The 22,285-nt window shown below is 47.8% G+C and overlaps 1 protein-coding gene across 1 annotated transcript in view; it reads left to right on the forward strand.

Moving 5' to 3' along the window:
• Window positions 1-15,393: 15,393 nt before the first annotated feature.
• LOC135917632 (uncharacterized) overlaps window positions 15,394-22,285 on the forward strand; it is a 39,044-nt gene continuing 32,152 nt past the window's right edge. The window contains exon 1 of the mRNA XM_070528201.1: window positions 15,394-15,417. The gene's annotated coding sequence lies outside the window, so the exon portion shown is untranslated. The remainder of the gene's footprint in view (window positions 15,418-22,285) is intronic.

Raw genomic sequence — 22,285 nt, forward strand, 5'->3', positions numbered from 1 at the left:
AAGGCCATTTTTTACAGCCTTAATTTAAGCCGTTACAGTCATGGGACCAACCACACTCCGATGGCTAACAGCTTACAGGGAAGAATAGACGCATACCTGCATTATTTTTTGTTGCTTGAAAATTCATGCGTTGTTTTTCTTTCAGGTCTGTCGACAGACTAATAAAGAGTATTTTTGGAAAGCTTGGCTAACTTATTCGTTCTAAAAACGCTATGAACTTTTAAGGGCTAAAACGAGATAATTTTTTTTTGCGGTGCGCTCCAAAGAAGAAGCGATAATAAAACTGATATGATTGTGGCGAGCGCGGAGACAATCACACGCTGCACGCTCGACAGGGTGCGACACTCATCTTAACACAGCGCAAAGACGACAGCACAGGGCAAGATACATTTGCACATCCTCAAAAAGAAATTCACGTCGGCATTTACGACTGTTTACAAACACGGAAGAAACGAGGTGCTAAAGATAATCACATGCGCATGCAAATACGGAGCCCCCAGCAGACGACGCGCGGCGCAATCCGCACTACTTGTGGTTAGGCCAGCGCTCGCCAGGAGGCTGTGAAATACTTGTGTAGTGGCAGAGTCCAGCCACCGCTCACGGGAGCGAGTGAAGCCGCCGGCGGCCATATTGCTAGAGGCAAAAGAGCGCGGCTGTAGTACAAGCGGCCGCGGTATAGGTGGGGCGTTCACTGTATTAACGGTTCCACAATGAAGAATAAAAGAGAAACCCCGTTAGAAAGTACATCAGGCCCCACTTGCGTGTCACTGTTGTCGATAAAAAAAAATATTCCTGCATCAATTTACTGCCGCGTGCTTTGAGAAAAGCTATCAACGGGACCATGCGCCAATCGCAATTTCTCGCATGGTTAAATTACGGACGGTATCCCCGTCGAAACTAAGTGTATGTGATGTGAGTGCGTAATGAACATTCATCATGGTTTACCCACTAGCTGACGTGAAAGATACGGTAGGCGCTGCTGCCGGGTCAAGTTAACGGTCTTCGACGTAGCGTGGTCCATCACCGCACAATCCCTGCGAGGCTTTGTCGTGTTCAGTTGTGTCGTGGGCATTTCTGAAGTGATGCTTGTCCAGTAACCGTGGCGGATGTTATGGACGACTACGCCGTTGTCGCCGACAGTGATAGATACGTCAGCACCCACCTTTTCACTTTATTTTGCGACGGCAGTTCGAAGTAACGATGAACAAAGCCCTGTTTCCTGTTTCTATAGTAATAACTACTGTTGGTATCGTAATTTCGATGCTAAGCAATGTTTTTCGTTTGCTGAGAGACCGAAAGACCCCATAGCGTTATATTCGTGGTCGCGTTATTTACGTGAAGATACGGTAATTACTTTGTTTTAACGCACAGCATTACCGAACCGGTTTACACAAGGTTCCCCAAGCCAAGCTATCTGTTTTAGCATCCTGAGCAACTTGATAGGCATGTGCTGAAGCCAGAGCTTGCGTCATGAGCTTCACTGTGGACTATAAAACTGGCATATTCCAACAACAAAAGGAAGAAACAAGCCGAGCAGGCACGAAAAATATAGCCACAAGGAAGGATCCAGGAAGGAAGGAAGGAAATCAACTTTATTCGAGGTCCTGCAGGCCACGAGAGCTTTGGGCTCTCATGGAGTGGGCGTCTCCCACGACGGAACCGAGAGGTTGAGTTTCCTGGCGGCATCGTGGACCTGCTGGACGGCCCAGAGTTGGGGAGCGAGTTCTTCGCTCCGGATTGCTGCTTCAAACTTGCGCTTGTCCTGCTCACAGTTTATCTGAGCTTGCGAGCACGGCCAGAGTAAATGATAGACGTTAAGGCATCTATTGAAATTGGTGCAATAAGACTTGTCGTAGAGCTCAGGCATGTAATGGTGTAGTCTGTTTTGCGTGGGGTACATGTCTGTTTGTAGCATTCTGAGTGTAACCGCTTGAGCTCGAGTGAGCCTGCGGTGTGGCGTGCTATACTCTCTACGTTGTAGGTAGTAGTGTTTAGTGATTTCATTGTATGTAGTGTGTAGTATATTGTATTGTATGGATCCAGCAATGTCGTCACCACACGACACAAAACGCCACACCGACAGAAAACTACAGCATCAAAAGTCACAGAACACGCGCAATTTTGTCATGCACGGTTAAACTGATTAAGAAATCTTACTTCCCGTGAAGATAGGCACACAGATGGTGCGCTACCACACGTACTGTCAGCCCTTGCTATGAGATTGGCTTCAATAATCTCCCGCGTAAGTTGCGATCGGTACTTTTTGTGCACTTCACACCAATTAAAATTCGGTTCACATCCACAGTCTCGACAGTGAATTCCTATATGTCCCTGTACAGCTCGGTGCACATTGTAATCGCGTTCTTTAAGCTTTTCATTAAGGCAGCGATCAGTGTGGCCCAAGTCTCTCACCCCACATGATATCGGAATTGAAAAAGAAAAACTTAACAATGCAAGGCACAAAACGCTTCTCGTGCATGGGAGAACAGGCAGTAGTGCGTGGATGGAGAGGATTTAGCGCCTTATACAGAGCCTGCGTAGCTTATTCGGTGCGGCAAACACTAGTTCTAACCTCTCGGACGATGTTTCTTTTTTTTAATCTGTGGGAGACGTTATGCAAATATGGTATGACTTCCGGACGCGTTTGCTCATTATTTATATGCTGGCCCTTTGAGCTACTGTCCTGTTTTAATATCTCCTTTAATATCCTTTCAACTACAGCTGACAGTAGCGTAGCCGGCTACCCGGCACACAAAAGCCGATCGACTTGAGCTGTAAAACTGCTCAGTATGGCGGCAGGATTTCCCGAGGGCATTAATAAGACGGAGATTAGTGATGCTTCGCTTAACGAGCTGAGAATGGCAGAGTGAAATGATAAAAGGTGTTTCTCACGTCTTGGCTCGTACATCCAGCAGACGTGGTCACGTGAAAGAAGTTTATTGAGGTCTAAAAGTCGTAAGCTGTTGTCGGTTGGCATCACGTGATTAAACACAAGCGGATAAAATCAATAGTTAAAGGTTTTCACGATTTCGTCTGGTGTGTGCTGGAAAGCGGCGTTGCTGTAATCTACAAGGACAAAAAAATCATCGGCATATATTTATATACATATTTATATTTCGTGCAATATTTCGATATATTTAATTTCGTGTATAGATATATTTCGTGCAATCTGCCAATAAAACCAGTTGGAAGTCAGCTATTTGTTCCTTCTTCTGGCCGGCTCGGCTTGTTTTCTCCTTTCCTTGTTGCCGATGTACCAGTTTTAGAATGCAATACCGACTCGCCCAATCCTCAGCCCTTGTTAAGAATGGCGAGCTGCAAAACAAGATTGCCACACAGGTACGACAGGGCGACACGACGCGCATCTCCCCCTCACCGTCGCTGCAGCTGGGAGGCGTTCGAAGAAGCGGCCTTTGTGCTGAAAACTGCCTCCTTCCTCCAGCCCCATCGACATTGTGACGGAACTAGTTCGGTGTGTGAACAATGATTCCGGAGTTCCCCAACGCGGAGCTGATTTGACACGCATGGACAAGCTGCCGCGGGAACGAGGTATTTTGGTGCTTCTCACGCTTCGGCGTGGCGCAAAACAACGAGCGACCCCCGATCGGCACCGATAATTCCCGGAACGGCACCCCTCCAACGCCGTCGTTTGGGCATCAGAATGTGTGTGCCTTCGTGTCTGTAAACTGATCTGCAGAGCAGCGGCGAGTTGGTGATGAGTAAACGAACAGTCGCCACCTCGTATGGCCGGCGGATCGAGTGTATAAAAATTGTGGTTGTGCGAATGCTGAACACACTTCTCTTGAGAGAGAGATAAAACTTTATTGTGTCCTTGATGGGGTTAAGGGGTGGCGGGGGTCGGGAGGCTAACCCCCACTCCCCCCCTTCCTCAGACGGCGGCCAGTTCTTGCTTCCTGGCGGCGTCTTCGGCCATCCGGACGGCCCAGAGCTGCTCCTCTGGGTCCAAGCTGAGCAGCAATGTCTCCCACTGCTCGGCCGTACTAATGATGCGTGTGTTAGTGCGGGAGGTGTTGGTGGGTGAGGCTTTGGGGCATTGCCAAATAATATGATTGAGGTCGGCGCGGGCTTTGCACGTTTTGCAGAGTGGTGAGTATGCATCGGGGTACATGCGGTTGTAAAGCACGGGGTTCGGAAAAGTTCGTGTCTGAAGGAGTCGCCATGTGGTGGATTGAGCCTTAGTCAGTGTTTTGTGTGCTGGGGGGTAGCGTAACCGCTCTCTGCGGTAGTGCAGTAGAATTTCTCTGAACGTGACCATTCGGTCCCGCGCGTGACCGCGATGCAGAACAGAGGGCTGGTCGGGATCGGAAGACGCAGGAGAAGGATGATGCGCCCGGTGTGCGAGAGCTCGGGCGGCATCGTGGGCGGCTTCGTTTCCAGCCAGACCCGAGTGACCAGGGGCCCAGATGATCTGCACGCGGCGTTGCCTTGAGAGAGGAGTGCCAGAGAGAATCTTTTGCGCTTGGGGTGCTATCAGTCCTCTTGCGTAGGTACGAATGGCCGTTTTTGAGTCGCTGATGATGCAGTGTGCATTGGTAGCCGCGTAGGCTAAAGCGATGGCCGTTTCTTCGCCTACTTCGGGTTGCGTGGCGAATATTGATGCGGCCGCGGAGAGGTGGTACTGCGAACCCGCGACTACGACTACCGCCATGGCGTTTTGGTTGGGGTAGTCTGCTGCGTCCACGTAGGTTACGTCAGCGGCTTGGTCGTAGCGCTTTTGTAGTTGTTTAGCTCTTTCTGCACGTCGCTCCGGATTGTGTTCAGGGTGCATATTGCGAGGTATGGGCGGGATAACTAGCTGATCACGAATGTTTGGAGGGATGGGTACTTTTGGTCCGAATTGGGTGGTGTAGGTTATGCCTAGGGTGCCTAGAATGTGCCTGCCCGTGGTGGAATTGGCAAGTCGTTCGTATTGGCTAATACGGTGCGCTTCAATAAGCTCGTCTATGGTGTTATGAATGCCTAGGGCGTCCAGTTTCTCGTTAGAGGTGGTGATGGGAAGATGTAGGGCTTGTTTATAGGCCCTCTTGATCATGGTATTGAGTTTGGACTTGTCAGTTGCATTGAGGCTAAGGTACGGGGCGACATAGGTGATCCTGCTCAAGGCGTAGGCGGTTAACAGGCGTATAAGGTTGCTTTCCTTCATGCCATGATGTCGATTTCCGATGCGTGCAATGAGGCGAGTGGTTTGGTGTACATGATTATCTAATTGCTTGAGTATCGCCGTGTTTCTGCCGTTTTGTTGGATGCGTAAGCCAAGGATACGAATGCTAGGTACTGTAGGTATGCGACTGTACTGTACCTACAGTACTGTAGGTACTGTAGGTATGCGACTTCTCTTGAGCAGTCATGTTAGACTGAGTCACTTCTCTCATGCAGTCATGTTGGACTGATACTCTTTTTCTCGAGCAGTCATGTTAGACTGATTTAATTTCTGTAAATAAACCATTTTCCTCGTTCTCGATGAGAAACAGCTCTTCACTTCATCAACGATCTCAGCGTAAATAAGTTGGACGACGGCATGGGCCAGCTACCTTCGAATTCATGCCGTACTCCAATCTTGGCAAAGGACCACGGACGATGGGATTAAGCCCCCAATCCTGACAACTGGCTGACAGCGGTGAGATGGACTTTGCGACATGGTGCTGTATCTGCGGTGAGTGCTTGGTTTTTGCTTTGACTCTCTAGGCTTCATTTTGTGGTTGTTCTGTTTAGAACAGTAGGGAAGCTAGATTGTTGTGTGTTAGCTAGGTTGTGTTTTCCTAGCTAGATTTAGAGAGCAGAATCAAGGCAGTAAAGCAGCGGTCATGGAGTTAAGGACACTGCTGAGAGACGAGTTGTTGATTGTTGGTGAGGAACTGGGCCTAGATGTACGCAAGGAAATGCTCAAATCGGAATTATTGGAGCTAATTTCCAATCAGGCCAGTGAGGCAGATATTGAAATGGGAATGGAACTTCTCAAAAAAAGAGAGAAACGGGAAAGAGAAAGAGAAGAACGGGACAGAGAAAAACGAGAGAGAGAGGAACGCGATAAAGACCGCGAGTTAAGAAAAATGCAACTGGAACTTGAAAGCAAACGTTTGGAGATGTCTCAAGGAAGTGAAGGCGCTCTGGGACGATCAAGTGAGGCAGAATCGTACCGCATGGACAGGCTATTAAAGCCATTTGAGGTCGGGACCGACATAGGCTTGTTCCTATGCAATTTTGAAAGGACTTGCGAAAAGATGAACTTCGGCCCGAGTACATGGCCACAGCGGTTGCTGTCTATGTTGCCGTGTGAGGCGGCGGAAGTAATCGCCAGATTGAGTGCGCAGGATGCATATGATTATGCAAAAGTTAAGGCTAGTCTCCTGAAGAAATACCACCTTTCAGCCGAAGCTTTTCGGCAAAGGTTTAGGAGCACAGGCAAGAAAGATAGCGAGGGCTATCCGGAGTTTGCATATAACTTAAAGGCCAACCTAGTCGAGTGGCTTAAAAGCGCGGAAGCGTACGACAGCAGAGACATGATCATAGAATGCATGTGTCTAGAGCAGTTTTACAAAACCATCCCCCAAGCTGTAAAACTGTGGGTGCAAGACAGAGGTAATGTAAACACTGTGGAAAGGGCGGCTGAATTAGCCGAAGAGTACGCAACCCGTAGAAAGTTGAACGCCGAGGAGGGAAACTGGGATGGTCGAAATGGACCGCGGAAACCATTTCCGTTCAAAAAGGGTGCGCAAACTAGACGATCCGAGCCTGTAGACCTGGCGGAAAAGCCCGCAAAAAAGAGCGAGGAGAAACTTAACGGAGAAACCGCACAAAAAGAACAGAAAAGAAAATTCGAATCTGTTAGACCAATTCGCTGTTACAAATGCCACAAACTGGGACATATAGCTGTAAACTGCGAGAAGTCTAGCGTAGTTTTTTCCTACGTGGAGGAAAAAGATGAGAATATGGAACTTTTAAGTCCATATCTCCACGACCTGCAAGTTAATGGAAAACCATGCCGAGTGCTAAGAGACAGTGCCGCCACGCTGGACATTGTCCATCCGTCTTACGTGATGGTAGATGACTTCACCGGAGGAGTAGCATGGATAAAACAGGTTGTAGAAGAACACAGCGTGTGCCTGCCCATGGCCAAAGTAAATATCAGTGGACCATTCGGGGAGCTAGAGACTGAGGCTGCAGTTTCCAAATTTTTGTCACTGCAGTATCCCTACATCTTTTCGAATCGCTCGAATCAGTTACTGCGTGACAGAGGGCTCAAACTGGGAGAGGGCATAGTACAGGCATTGACCCGAGGCCAAGCTCGTAAGATCGCGGCGCTTTCGGCTGAAAATGCTCAAGCTCCTCCAGCGGAAGCAGAAAAGGGGATAACTTCAATACCCGAATCCGAGCTAGGCCCGAGGGACAAAAGAACAGTTGAGGAGAGCCTGCCAGCTGACCAGCTCAATGAGAGCGTAGCACTAGAGTGTCAGAGTTCTAGCCTGCAGGAAGAGCAAGCAGACGCGCTCACAAGCGAGACAGGGTCGTTATTATCACCGGCCTCAAAGAACTTTGATCAACTCTTACGCGTGGATAGAGAGTCACTGGCAGCTGAGCAAAAGAATGATGACAGCTTAGCTAAATTACATGACACAGCTAAAGAAGGCATTGCTAGGCGCAACGTAACGATACATGAGAGAGGAGGATTGTTGTATCGGCATTACAGAGATCGAAAGGGTATGATTTTAGATCAGTTAGTCATACCTACTAAGTATAGGGAGGACCTTTTGAGTCTTTGTCATGGAAATGGGTGGTCCGGCCACCTAGGCATAAACAAATCAAAGGAAAGATTGCTTATGGAATACTACTGGCCTGGCTGTTTCAAAGATGTAGAAAACTTTGTGAGATCATGCGACGCCTGCCAGCGTTCTGGTAAACCAGGGGAGACATGGAAAGCTCCACTGAAGGTAGTGCCCTTAATAACAGAGCCTTTCAGACGGCTTGTAATAGACACGGTAGGGCCTCTTCTAAAAACAAAGTCAGGCTACAGGTACTTGTTTACCATGCTGTGTCCGGCTACCAAGTTTCCAGAAGCAATCCCTTTGAAAGAGCTCAGCTCCACCGAAGTAGTAGACGCGCTTTTGACAGTGTTTGCACGAGTTGGGTTTCCAGCCGAAATTCAGGCAGACCAAGGGTCAGTATTCACGAGCGCACTGACTTCCACATTCTTGCAAAAGTGCGGGGTAAAGTTAATACACAGTTCTGTCTATCACCCTTAGTCAAACAGTGTAGAGAGGTGGCATTCGGTGCTTAAGCGAGTTTTGCGTGCGCTCTGTTACGAGCACAAGGAGGACTGGGAGAACTGTCTGCCGGCAACTTTGTTTGCTTTGCGAACGGTTCCACATGAGGCGACAGGGTTCTCACCAGCAGAACTAGTGTATGGGAGGACACTCCGGTCTCCACTGAGAATGTTAAGAGAGATGTGGGAGGAAAGAGGGGAGAGTCCAACCGTGGTTGAATACGTGCTAAATTTACTGGAACGGCTAAGCGCAACCCAAGAACTAGTCGGAAAGAACATGGCAATAGCTCAAAAGAACGTCAAAGTCTATTACGACAAGAATGCGAGGCTTCGTACGTTTGAAGCCGGCTTAACGATGAAAGCGGAAAAGTGTAGGTTTGGTTGTTCGCAGGTTACTTATCTGGGCCATGTTGTCGGTCAGGGCATGAGACGGCCGGCTGAGCTGAAAATAGCTACGATTGGAGAATTTTCTCAGCCGCGCACGAAAACGGACCTTCGTTCATTTTTGGGACTTGTGGGGTACTATCAACGGTACATTCCGAATTACTCGCAATTGGCAAGTCCATTAACAGACGCCCTCCGAAAGGGAGCACCGAGTAACGTACACTGGGATAAGGACAAAGAGAACGCTTTCCAAAGTTTGAAAACGCTATTGGTTTCTCGCCCTGTGCTTCGCGCGCCAGACTACACAAAGGAATTCATAGTTCAATGCGACGCAAGCGACAGAGGTATGGGCGTGGTACTTAGTCAGGTCGGCGACGATAACGAGGAGCATCCTATCCTCTACGCCAGCCGTAAACTAAATGTAAGAGAGGAAGCCTACAGCGCTTCAGAGAAGGAATGCGCTTGTTTGGTTTGGGCCGCCCAGAAGTTGTCGTGTTACTTGTACGGAGCGAAGTTCATCTTCGAGACCGACCACTGTCCTCTGACGTGGCTCAATCAAATGTCACACAAAAACGGCCGCTTGCTCCGATGGAGCCTCACTCTCCAAGAGTACAACTTCTCCGTTAGATATAAGAAGGGAAAGTTGCATAGCAATGCGGATGGTTTGAGCAGGCTAATTTGAATTCTGCGTTTGGGGGTCCCGCCTAAATTTTAGGGTTACTAGTGTTAATTTTATTAAGCGAAGAAGATCCCCTCTCATTTAGCAGGATTCCCTCCATGATTGCTGAATGTGTCAGCAGGAATTTGCTTCAGAAATTGGCATAGCGAAATGCAGCATTTTTTTTTTGTTTCTGCACTTATGTTGTTGTTGTTTTTTGAAGCCTAGCGAGTCTAAAGTAGGAGCCAATGCACGTCATCTCGGCGCAGAGCCGTGTTGTGGGTTTCGTTTTGCAGTTGCCTGTCCTTGGATATTTTGGGGCGGTGACATCAATGCACAAGTGGTCGCTGCGAGCCAAGACATCAATCCCCCCCCTGACCAGCAGCCGTTCTCTTCCTGCCTAGCGGTTGTCAACGCTAGACAGTCGAGACTTTCCGGGCCATGGAGGCGCTGTTAAGAATGGCGAGCTGCAAAACAAGATTGCCACACAGTTACGACAGGGCGACACGACGCGCATCTCCCCCTCACCGTCGCTGCAGCTGGGAGGCGTTCGAAGAAGCGGCCTTTGTGCTGAAAACTGCCTCCTTCCTCCAGCCCCATCGACATTGTGACGGAACTAGTTCGGTGTGTGAACAATGATTCCGGAGTTCCCCAACGCGGAGCTGATTTGACACGCATGGACAAGCTGCCGCGGGAACGAGGTATTTTGGTGCTTCTCACGCTTCGGCGTGGCGCAAAACAACGAGCGACCCTCGATCGGCACCGATAATTCCCGGAACGGCACCCCTCCAACGCCGTCGTTTGGGCATCGGAATGTGTGTGCCTTTGTGTCTGTAAACTGATCTGCAGAGCAGCGGCGAGTTGGTGATGAGTAAACGAACAGTCGCCGCCTCGTATGTCCGGCGGATCGAGTGTATAAAAACTGTGGTTGTGCGAATGCTGAACACACTTCTCTTGAGCAGTCATGTTAGACTGAGTCACTTCTCTCATGCAGTCATGTTGGACTGATACTCTTTTTCTCGAGCAGTCATGTTAGACTGATTTAATTTCTGTAAATAAACCCTTTTCCTCGTTCTCGATGAGAAACAGTTCTTCACTTCATCAACGATCTCAGCCTAAATAAGTTGGACGACGGCATGGGCCAGCTACCTTCGAATTTATGCCGTACTCCAATCTTGGCAAAAGACCACGGACGATGGGATTGAGCCCCCAATCCTGACACCCTATAGTTGACTTTACTGTGGACGTCCTTCCATAGTCCATATGTGCTAAACAAAAATTGATGTCACTTATCCATCCCACCTAGAACTTCTTATTGTAACACACATGATAACTGAAACATCAGTCAGAAATGCTACAGTTTTAGCAACAGCAAAAAAAAACATTTGCAGTGGACACCTGAACTTTTACAATGCGTAATGGTTCACTATACAAACTAAGTTTGTAACACAGGTCCTGTGTTTATTAATTTTTAAATGTTACATTATTAAAAGCAGTGGCCACACTTTTACGGCGAAGCTGTTAGCTCTTGTTAGCCGGCATTTTTTCGTGTCCGCGTTCGTGGGCAAAAATCGCGGAGGTTGTGCAATACCGGGCCGACCCACATCGTAGGTTAAACAGGCTTCAAGCAGTCAGTAAAGTTAAGTGAAAAGTGAATGCATTCTTTGGAATCACGCATACAATACACAGAACAGCATTCGTTTCAATAAAGAGCAAGCACAAACCACGTGTTTGATGACTAGCCCGCGAGAAATTCATAGAGGCGTCCTGTGCGCCGCTTCTCGATCCATGCGTCCTTGACGTAATGGTTTCAATATCGGGCTTTTGTACTTGGGGTCGTGCGTGGAATATTTTTAATAATGTTTATTTATTTATTGCACAGTGGTTATCGTCGGCGAATGTAGTGTTAACTCTACGAAACCCGGCAAGAAGGACTGGTTCCAGCCGTTTGTCAGGTACAACTTCGGACTCGCATGCTAGCAACGACTCCAATCACCAGCCACGTGATCAGATCGTGTTTGTATTTGGTCTTCGCCAAGAACGTAAAGAAAATCCTCGCGGAACCCATCACGGTATACCAAAGCGACCACAAAGCGATTATCACTACCATTACTCTAAAGTAATAAACATTTCATTCCCCCAAGCAAGTGTATTGATTGTGCAGCAGCTTCGCTGGACATTCGCTTTCGCAGGGCTGGGATGGCGAGTGAACATTTCTTCTTCACAGTTCGCTCGTTTAGCAGTCTTAGTGATGTGATGTACCCCAAAGTGATATAACATTCTGCAATATTATTGTGAAAAGGGTTCACGCTCTTGTGTTCAAGCCTAGCATTTACAACTGCATTTCTTGCTGGGCTTGTTTTCGCGAATAATTCAACAGGAAACTAACAAAACATAAAGACGCGTACGCAAGAGAAGTTGTCAGAACGAGCCTTTAACTTACAACTATTTTCCTTTTAAGTCCAGCACACGTGCTGTTCACCTTTTGTCCTGTGTACGCGTCTGCGTGTCTCGCTGGTTACCCCAATGAAAACATGCACAGTCGCTGCACCAGCCATGCACCAAACAGAGTTTTTCGTCGTCCAAGCACACCGCACATGGATTGGAGCTCAACCCGAGACCGCTGCAAGCCAGCGGCGAAATCCAATCCTCTCCTACTAACGTTTGTCCCACTTATGCGCTTCATAAAAAGAGCACGCAGTTACTTGCCAACGAGTATTTATAGGACGTAAACGTAAATTTAACATCGACATACGCGCATCTTACGAACACTTTCCCACCCGTTGCCAACTGAGGAAAACGCACGCACGACGTACGAAAACTGAGCAGACGACGCGAGCTTACGTTACAAGTGACACGTCACCCCAGGCGCCATCTTTACGCGACTGGTGCGGGATTGAGATGTTGCACGGCTCAAGGAATACATGCCACAGTCAGTTAAACGCTGTTGCAACAGCGTACAAACAATTAACGTGACGAACATACTCTGTGCTCTGCAACGTACGGCCGCTGTAGACGGTGGTTCGGGCTTCTTGCCTCTAGCAAGATGGCGGCGACCGGCTTCACTTTTGGAGAGCCAGCTCCACTCCAGAAGTTTAAGCATATATCGTCCTTAGACGGGGGTTTACACCTCGCGTTTTACAGGTTCCACGTTGAAGTTCATCAGAGAGGCTGCAGCGGTGCGAGGTAGGGGCGTCGTGCGGCAAGGTATAGTGTGCGTATGAACCTTAAAGGAGTCGTTTGCTTTCGGCTTCGGGGTTGAATTAGGGATGATAGATTATTTTTTTTTCAGTTAACGATGAATAAATCATCATTTTGGCCTTTAAGCGACGGATCGCTTTCGATGCATGGTTTTTCGTCATATAATCGACAATATTGCCGGGCCCTTTAAGAACGTTGAGACACAGTTATCCACTCTTAAAGGGCCCTCTTTTGATGTTTGACAGGTGGACCCAAGTTAGAAATACAAGGTATGACAAAGAATAATCTCTAATTAGCTAAAGACTAAATAGAGTTGCCACTAGTGGCCTTCGAAAAGATAAACAATGTATGTTATAATGCGGCACTTGGAGCAGAATTAAACAAGACACATGGCACTAGTCAATCCCTGTACATTAATGTTAAACAAGAAATAAGAAAAATTGCAAATTAGTTGGTGAAATCCAACTAAAGTATGCGAGAAATTATAATAAGCACATAGTAGAAGAATATTGCTGTCTTAGCATTTTAGGCCACATGCTCTTTTCTACGGAGCGAAGGAATGTCATTTGGCGGGGATGTTTTGGGTGAAACTGACACCTTCTTTGAATAGCGACACAACCAGCATGTGAGAATAGACACTATATATATGCTGGACTCGACATGAACTCCATTGCTATGTCAAGTACATGCTCCAAACTGGCGCAAATGCTGTGCCACATCTTTAGTGGACTGGGAGTAACACGACGATCAATGATTGGGTTGCTATAGTATGCCTTGAATTGCGAGGGAAGTTCAAGCCTCCGGCTTCGGATGGCGTGGCAGTGTGTGTGGTGTGGGGTGACAGAGGTGGCATCACTTGGTACTCGGAGAAACAGTCAACAGTCGCTCGTGCGCCACCATTCAAGTACGATTTTGAAAATTTCGCGCAGCTCTCCTGTCAGACTCTCGAAAACTATTAACCAAACATGTGTAATCAATTAGGTCGGTTAAAATGAAAGGCGCACGTCGATGAAGATAGTCGTTTTGCGGGATACTGTCATTCGAATAATCAATTAATTCTTCATCGATATTACCTACCCTATGATGAATCATCACTCTAGGAACAGCAGCAAACAGACCTGTAGTACTTACGGCGTAAGGTGCGAGAATTCTCTGATACTGCCTCGCTGTCTTTGATGTATCAGTCCCTCAGATTAGGATACATCTGCGAAAATTTTTTTACACTTAATTGTACGGGCCTAAATTTTAAGCCTTGAGCTGGTTTACTCCAAGATGGGGAAAGTACTTGCCCGAAAAATTGAAGTGGATATTCGATTAAGAACAAAAATTTCACTGATTCCGTTTTTAAGTAAATACTTTGTTGCTCATTGTAGTTTACGAATTGTTGCCGGTGAGTTCACAAGGCATGTCCTCTTGGAACGAGTACTCAGGATGACACCCGTGTTTAGGTATTCATTCCCAACGTGGGCAAACAGGTACATTGGAGTTGCAGTTACGCTTTCTGCTTGAGTGGGCACCGAACGGCGTTTCGCTTATATAGGTAATTGGAACGTAGAGTATTGCATTTTTAGCGTAAGTTTGACGGTGCATATATCAAAGCTCATGCCACCCTCAGAGTTCGTTCCGAGTGAATATGCCTCGCAAGCTCATCAAATGTGTAAATTGAAACGAATGCCGTAAAGCAATACGTTGCAAACAAAATTAGTCAAATGTTGTTATTCAGTCAATTATGCGTATCGACTTATTGTGCAAGCAATGTCCGCTTCATCAAGGGCTCCAGTTGAAGGATTAAAATTGAGCCATCGGCCACACTCAATATAACCGAAAATTCTTTATAGTCTAAAAAAATCATGAGCCATTCCACTCTGTGAAGGTGTGTGACCAGCGAAGCTGTTTAGTGAATGGCACACAGGTGGCACAGAATTTTGAGCGAAGGTACGAGCGTAATATTGTCCTGATCTGCGGTCATCGTGATGATATAGGTACGCACACACATTCGCGTGTCACCTCTGTTAATACAAGCGTCCGTCACAGAATACAATGAATTATTCATATTCCCTTAAGCAATATAGCTCATACCCCCGTAAACGCGGCCACCCAATTACGAAGACAGAAGTGAAATTATACGCTGGAATGATGAGCGCCAACAGAGCCAGCGTGGAAGACCACGATGCCCAACCCATCACTGATGATGACAGTTTTTTGCACAACGGAGCCAGCTGTAGAAAAAGACGACGACGCTCGAGCCATTGCTGATAATGATAGTATGGGTCCCAGTTGTCACAAGGGTAGTCCAAGGGCGCGTTACAGGTCCCTGAGCCCACAGGGTATTTGCCATTGTGCTTGGACCCTGACTTCACTACCACCAGGATCGGCCCACTTGATGATAGTTTTTGCACACAGACGCCACGAAACTCTGGATCTTAGACCTACGCAGCTTCGCTGTAAGAATAGAAAGAGACACCTAGTCTATGTTGCGAAAATACAGATGCCTTGATAACAAGTGCAATCAGGCTACCTTGTCGAAGAAACATAGCTATAATCTGTAGTGACGTCCTTCGCGCTTCCTTTTTGCTTGTACAACCAACGCGTTTCGGAAACAAAAAGGCACAACTCGCTAATGCTGCCATTGTTTAGAGCCTATATATATATGTCTTCGAGACACTTCCAGTGCACTCAGCTTGAGCTATGGCGACAATGGGGCTAGATGAGGTGTATAGATGTGAACCATTGTTCACGTGACATACACCCAGCTACTGAGAACAATTTCCGCCTCATATTTTCGCTCAGTCGCGTTCGGTAAATGAAGTTCCGGGTACATGTGAACATATAAAAAAGGCAATCGAATGCGACTTGCGCTAGTATTTCGAGTCCCGGTCATCCGACGATAATGGTACGTGGAGATTGCTCATTGCTTCCTTCGCACGGTTGCGCAGCTAGTGGTGTTGAAATCGCGAGAGAGACGGAGCTATGTCGGAGTTTAAACCCGTGTGGTGGGCGGCCCCAACAGATTATATCTTGATGAGTGCTGAGACAAGGCGATGTCTTTCTTGGCAGTTACCCACACTTTTCCGTATCCGGTATGCTTCTAGCCTATTTTAGTGGCCGATCCCGTGGTAACGCATGTCTAAAATTGTGCACCCATCTCAAAAAATAGGTGTGGTACCGATGCTCCCACCGGTACTACCGTGCCATACCACCGCGTCCTGCCACCATGCTGTACCTGCGGTACCGGTGGTAATTGCGGAGCTGCTGGTACAACCCTGCAGCACTAGCACACTGTGGTGGTACCGCGGTGCGGTGCTACCGGTAGTTAGGGGAGCGTTGGCGGATTGTTTAATTCCTTCGTGACAGCTAGCCTTTTGAGACGCGGTCGTTGAGACTCTGCGACCCGCAGAATTCTGCGGGCTCTCAACGCTTCATGGAGTGACGATGTGGTTCCCTCTAAGTTGAAGCGTAGCAGTCTTCTAAAAATTCTAAAAGAAGGAAAGTCTCTCCTTCAACTAATAACATACGGGCCTATAGCTCTCGCAAGCTGTGTTGGCCGGGTAATGGAAAGGATGATCACGCGCCTCCAGTGATTTCTTGAACATTACAATGTTTATTCAGACACGATGACAGGCTTTCAAAGTGGTCGTTCGTCGGTTGACGACGTCATTGATCTTGCGTCTTCGATTCAACAACATCATCATCATCATCATCATCATCATCAGCCTGGTTACGCCCACTGCAGGGCAAAGGCCTCTCCCATATTTCTCCAACAACCCCGGTCATGTACTAATTGTGGCCACGCCGTCCCTGCAAACTTCTTAATCTCATCCGCCCACCTAACTTTCTGCCGCCCCCTGCTACGCTTCCCTTCCCTTGGGATCCAGTCCGTAACCCTTAATGACCATCGGTTATCTTCCCTCCTCATTACATGCCCTGCCCATGCCCATTTCTTTTTCTTGATTTCAACTAAGATGTCATTAACTCGCGTTTGTTCCCTGACCCAATCTGCTCTTTTCTTATCCCTTAACGTTACACCTATCATTCTTCTTTCCATAGCTCGTTGCGTCGTCCTCAATTTGAGTAGAACTCTTTTCGTAAGCCTCCAGGTTTACAACAGAAATCATCCAAATTCTTCGTCGCTCTCTCTTTAGACGTGAAGGGCCTCTTATGATAACGTTTCTCATAAAGCAATCCTTGACATGCTTGTGGATGCTAAATCGGAGGCCACACTTTTCGGTACATTCGGAGCTACCTCACCCGAAAGAGCTTCTTTGTATTCGCAGAGGATGGCCATACTCTTCAGTACTACACGAGCCGTGGAGTTCGACAAGAGGAAGTTTTGAGGCCACTTCGAAAGCCATCGCATGAGAAGCACAGGGACTGTCGGTGTGTTCTATGCTTCAACTTTGCAAATTCCTCTTTGTGGGTTCCTTGCGTTACAGCACTCCGGTGCTGTCAAGCACCCGGAATAAGAATCTCACAGTGCTTCAGAGCATGTAAGCCCAAGCGCCTAATGTCTTGGTCTACCGCGATGCGTTTCAACGGCCGCAACAATTGTCATCACCAGAAAATTTTCAATCAATACGTATATCAGGCCACACACGCGTAAAAGATATCTTCGACAGCTTTCCCGACTCCAGCCTCAACGCCTTACTTCTCTTTCGGAAAGTACACCAAAGACAGGCAACTTTTCTGAACATTGCAGCCTGCTACTGATTCTCTACTCCATTCTATTTCACGCCTGCAGATAGGCCACCGTCTGCTTCGCAGCGTCTCCGGCAACCCCAAGTGCGGCTCTCCATTCCAGTAGTTGTAAAAAAGTCCGACTTGCCAACTTGTGCCCTGAATCAAGCCGCTCTACATCTACTGCATGATTCATACTCCAATCTAGCTCACATTTAACAGACGGCTCTTTGGCTCTAACCAGCTCTACTGGTGCGGTTGTTATTCCGTCGACGTCAGTCTGCAAGAAGTTCAATATAAGCCACTTCACAGCATCAATAAAGTCCGAACTTGCCACCCTCCATAGCGCAGTGCTTTATGTGCATCAACAGTCACCAAATTACTGGACCATATTCTGTGACTCATAGTGGCCCTACAATCAGCTCTGCAGCGCGTCCCACATGAACAATTGGTGGCAGTACAATTACACTGACATCAGGTGGTGGACAGAAGCCACGACATTGTATTTCAGTGGCTACCCACGAACTGCTTCATTACTGACAATGAAAGTGCCGACAAAGCTTCTCGTGAGGCACTGGAGAATGTGAAAGCACCTCGATACCACTGTCGAGAATGGATACATCGCTGCACTTCAGTGGTCTCGCCCGTATTGTTACTCTAAATAATTGAATACACCAGAGTTCACCAACCGACGTCTATATGCTATGGACCCACACATCAGAGTACAACTTTTACCCGGTTTTACTCGACGGGAAAGACCATTACTGCGCCGCCAGCGAGCAGGAGTTTCTTTCACGAACGCCTACTCATTCCTAATTGGAGTGGCGGACAGTGCCGATTGTAGCATATGTCGTGTCGAAGAAACGACCAAACATCTCCTGGGCGACTGCCCAATGTACGAAGATGAGAGGATTGCCCTTCGGACAGATTTGGAGCACTTAGATGACACGCCTTTCACAGACGGGGGCGGTGGCCTCGTGCGCCTGCTACGTACAAAGCCACAAAAGCACTGCTGCGTTTCTAGAAATGCACCAGCCTATATGATTGCTTGTGAATGACTACGCGGTGAACGCTCGATCATGCATGTGCCAGTGCAAAATGGGAACTCCTCTTTTCATTCTTCTCTTTCACTCCTCTTTCCCCAGTGCAGGGTAACCCACAAGGCTCAGCCTGATTAACCTTATTACTTTTTCTTTCTCAATCTCTCCCTATTGTTCATGCACCCCATTCTAACCCCCATCTCGCCAAGGAAGACATTGTCTCTCATCGACTTCAACTAAAAGTTGAATCGCCTTCCATCTGTTATTTGTTATCGCAATGTTATTAGTAATGACTGCCGTGGTTACAATCATCCCGGAATTCACAGTGCTGGCGCATTTGGGGAATGGTGGTGGTATAAGCTTATTGGTACATGCATACGGGAATGATGAAAATAATTCCGTAGCAGACGTGCGCTTCTTAGAAGCGTGTATCCGAGAACTCAAATCTCTAGGCTTTTCAGAGAAGGCAATTTGCCGGGGCCTCTGGCGCATGCATATGAATGGTGAGGTAGAGAAGTGATAAATGATAGGCAGGGAGGTTAACCAGGACTGAGTCCGGTTGGCTGCCCTGCCCTGCGGGAAGGGGAAATGGGAGGGAAAGATTAAGAGAGGAGAGAGTCCACTGTGGATATCACCGACCGTGGTAAAGTTTTCTGCTCTATATCCACTGACGGTCACTCAGTCCCGACCACAGACGGTCGTTCAATCCGCTAGCTTTCAAATATCGCAACAGCGCTTTTGTGGCCTTTTGTAGTCGCGATATGCGAGGCCGTGGTCCCAAGATATTGTTCAAGGTGAATGGTTTTCTATCTAACTAATTCAGAGCTGTGCAATAGTCATCTCTTTCATTTTCCAAAGATGGGTAGTAGCACAGTAGGTGTTCTAAAGTCTCCTCGGCGCCGCAGGTATTGCACTCGGCGCTATCAGTCATTCCAATCGAACACCTGTGTGCATTGCTGAATGTGACGCCCTTGCGTAAGCGGTACAGTATTGTTTCCTCATTTCGCGAAAGCCCAGCTAACAGCCGCAGTTGCATAGATGGGTCAAGGGAATGGAATCGATACCTGGCGAATTCAGGTGTGTGCCACTTATCCAATGTCATGCGATGCGCTAGCTTGCTTAAGTGCTGGGCTATGTCAGTCCTCGATGAAGGTACAGAAACAAGGTTTTCTCCTTCGTGCGCTTTCCTAATAGCTTCATCGGCGAGGCCGTTGCCGGATATACAGCAATGACCCGGCAGCCACTGAAACACGACGTCGTGTCCTTTCGCATACATATGATGGTGCGATTCTCGTACCCGCGACACGAGCTGTTCACAGGACCCGCGACGAAGAGCTGACAAAAGACATTGCAGGGCCGCCTTCGGGTCGCAGAATGTCGCCCACCGATTAGTGGGTTGTTCAATATAATCAACGACACCTCGGAGGGCAAGAAGCTTCCAACCAGTCAATGTTGGGACGTGAGAAATCTTGCATGTGATGCTTATTGATCGTATTGCTATAACCGCTGCACCGGTGGAGCTGGTCTGAGTGGAAGAGCCATCCGCATATATGTGGACTCGCTCAAACTAGAAAGTTTTCAAACAATCCAGAGCTGCTTGCTTCAAGGCCAAAGTAGATAGGTCAGTCTACTTTCTTATCCCTGGAACCGAAAGGCACACTTGAGGTTGTTTTAAACACCACAAAGTGGAGGGTGAACGTGCCGAGAGTGTGAAGCCCGGTGCCAGGGAGGCACGATGAATGCTGACCGCGTTGGAGAACGACGCCTGTTGCCGTCGTCCTGGAAGGCAGGCAAGAGAGCTTGATTGCATCCATGAAACGGTGACGAATATGAGCCTCAAGCCTGTTGGTGGTAATGCAAGTCGTGATTAGATGCTCTTGAGTTATCATAACAGTTCCTGCTGTTGAGCCGCTCCGCGGAAAGCCGAGCGAAACGCGTAGTGCCTGTGCTTGCACGCTTTGAAGCTCTCAAAGATTTGACTTGCATGTTTTAGCAAGCACGGGAGAGCCATAGCGTAGTAATCCGATGAAAAGCGTTCGGTGCAACTGTAGCATGGATCACAGGGACGATCCCCTTTTTTTGCCGGCGATGAATTTGAAGACATGAACAATAGATATGAGGTTCTTCAAGTGGGCAACTTAAGGGCTCCAAGAGAGGTCTTGATCAACAATGACAACCGAAAACCGATAATTTCTTTTGTAGGAGATAGGCTGGCCATTAATGTATACTAGAAAAAAACGACTAACGCACATTTGTCTTTCGAGTTGGTTAGGCCTTGCGTGCAAACATAGCTAGATGCCGGTGTTGCTGCTTTCTGTAGCCTTGCACGAACGTGCATGCAAGTGACCGCTGATGCCCAGATGCAGACATCGTCGGAGTAGATTGAGACACTCGCTGTTGGCGGTAGGAATTCGGCCAGCCCAAGAGGCACGAGGTTGAAAAGAATAGGGCTTAGAACACCGCCTTGGGGAACTCCTCTGAATGTGTAATGGTCGGTAGTCGGACCATCTTCTGTACGTACAAACAAGAACCTTTGTGTCAAGTAGTCTTGGATCCATCTAAGTACTAGCCCTCCTAGTTCAATTGTTAAAAGTGCGTCTAGGATGGCTTTACGGGAAGCGTTGTCGTACGCGCCTTTCACGTCAAGACAGAGTGCTTGATAATCGCTTACAATAGTTTTGCTCCTATACAGATGACACTAAATCGACGACACTTTTAATTGATGAACGGCCTCGTCGAAATCCTGCCATAGAGTCAGGGTAAATTTTGCGGTGTTCAATGTACCATTCGAAATGCATGAGGATCATACGTTCCATGAGCTTCCTGACGCTGTTGGCGAGTGCTATAGGCCGATATGACGTCAGTTCCAGCGGCGACTTTCCTGCATTTAGCAGCGGTATCAGGCGGCTGTGTTTCCATTCCTATGAAACGACGCCATCTTTCCATGAACTATTAAAAAGGGTGAGAAGTTCTCGTCGTGCTTCTCGACCTAGGTGGCGCAAAGCAGCATATGTTATTCCATCGAGCCCTGGTGACGACGAACACCTAAGAGCGCCATAGCAGCTTCTAACTCTTCCATAGAGAATAGAGCGTCCATGCTTGTATCTCGAGGACCGGGAATGTCGCTTAAAACCATGTCAAGGTGTAAAACTGTCCCGCCGGCGACTTTCGCACAAAATTCTTCTGCAACGTCTATCTGACGGCAGTCTTGAGAGCAAGGGCGTTAAAACGGTGTCATTGCTGAGGACATGAGCAAAGGCCCTGTAGGGTACGCCACACACAGGATAGTGGCTTGTGGCGGTCCAGTGACTCGCAAAAGTATTTCCATTTTTTGACCTGCTAGCTTACCCATTAGGCGCTGTATCTTCCTTTTGCATGCGCCGAGCAACTCTGAGGTCAAGAATGAACTTCATGCGCCTGTTTCTCCTGTCAGCTCGGGACGTAATGCACGGAGCATTTCCAGTTTAATGCCATACTTTGTACGCTTCGATGAATGTGTGAATCAACGCTTACATTCTTGCATTGCGTCTACAGTTATGTCTTCTAACCTGCGGGCGGTATGTTTCTTGCATGCGTCTCGCAAACGATATTCAAAGACTGACCAGTCGATTTGGCGAGACACAGCCCATAATGTAGCTTCTAGTCCATCGATTCTCACATAGGTAGGAATATGATCCCTTTCATGGATTTAATATCAGTGAACCACTGCACGCTCGAAGTCAGGTACCGTGACGCCACTGTCAAGTCAAGGCAGCTGCTGTACGCTGTTCCTCGCAGAAATGTCGGGCTTACATCATTTAGAAGAGATAGGTTGTGGCCTGATGCAAAGAATATGAGTGACCTGTCCTTTGTATTTTTCCTGTAGCTTCCCCATATCCGGTGGTGAGCGTTGAAGTCCCCTGTTATTATCCGACGACCGGGAGTCGCAGCCATATCTTTAATCTTTTGCAATCAAACTGACTTGTTGAGGAAATGTAGACGCCACTAACTGTAAAAGACAACCTTTTCTTTTGTCACATTTCACATGTTGAATAAAGGTGAATTGAA

Source organism: Dermacentor albipictus, chromosome 10 (genome assembly GCF_038994185.2).
Source record: "Dermacentor albipictus isolate Rhodes 1998 colony chromosome 10, USDA_Dalb.pri_finalv2, whole genome shotgun sequence".
NCBI classification, from domain to species: domain Eukaryota; kingdom Metazoa; phylum Arthropoda; class Arachnida; order Ixodida; family Ixodidae; genus Dermacentor; species Dermacentor albipictus.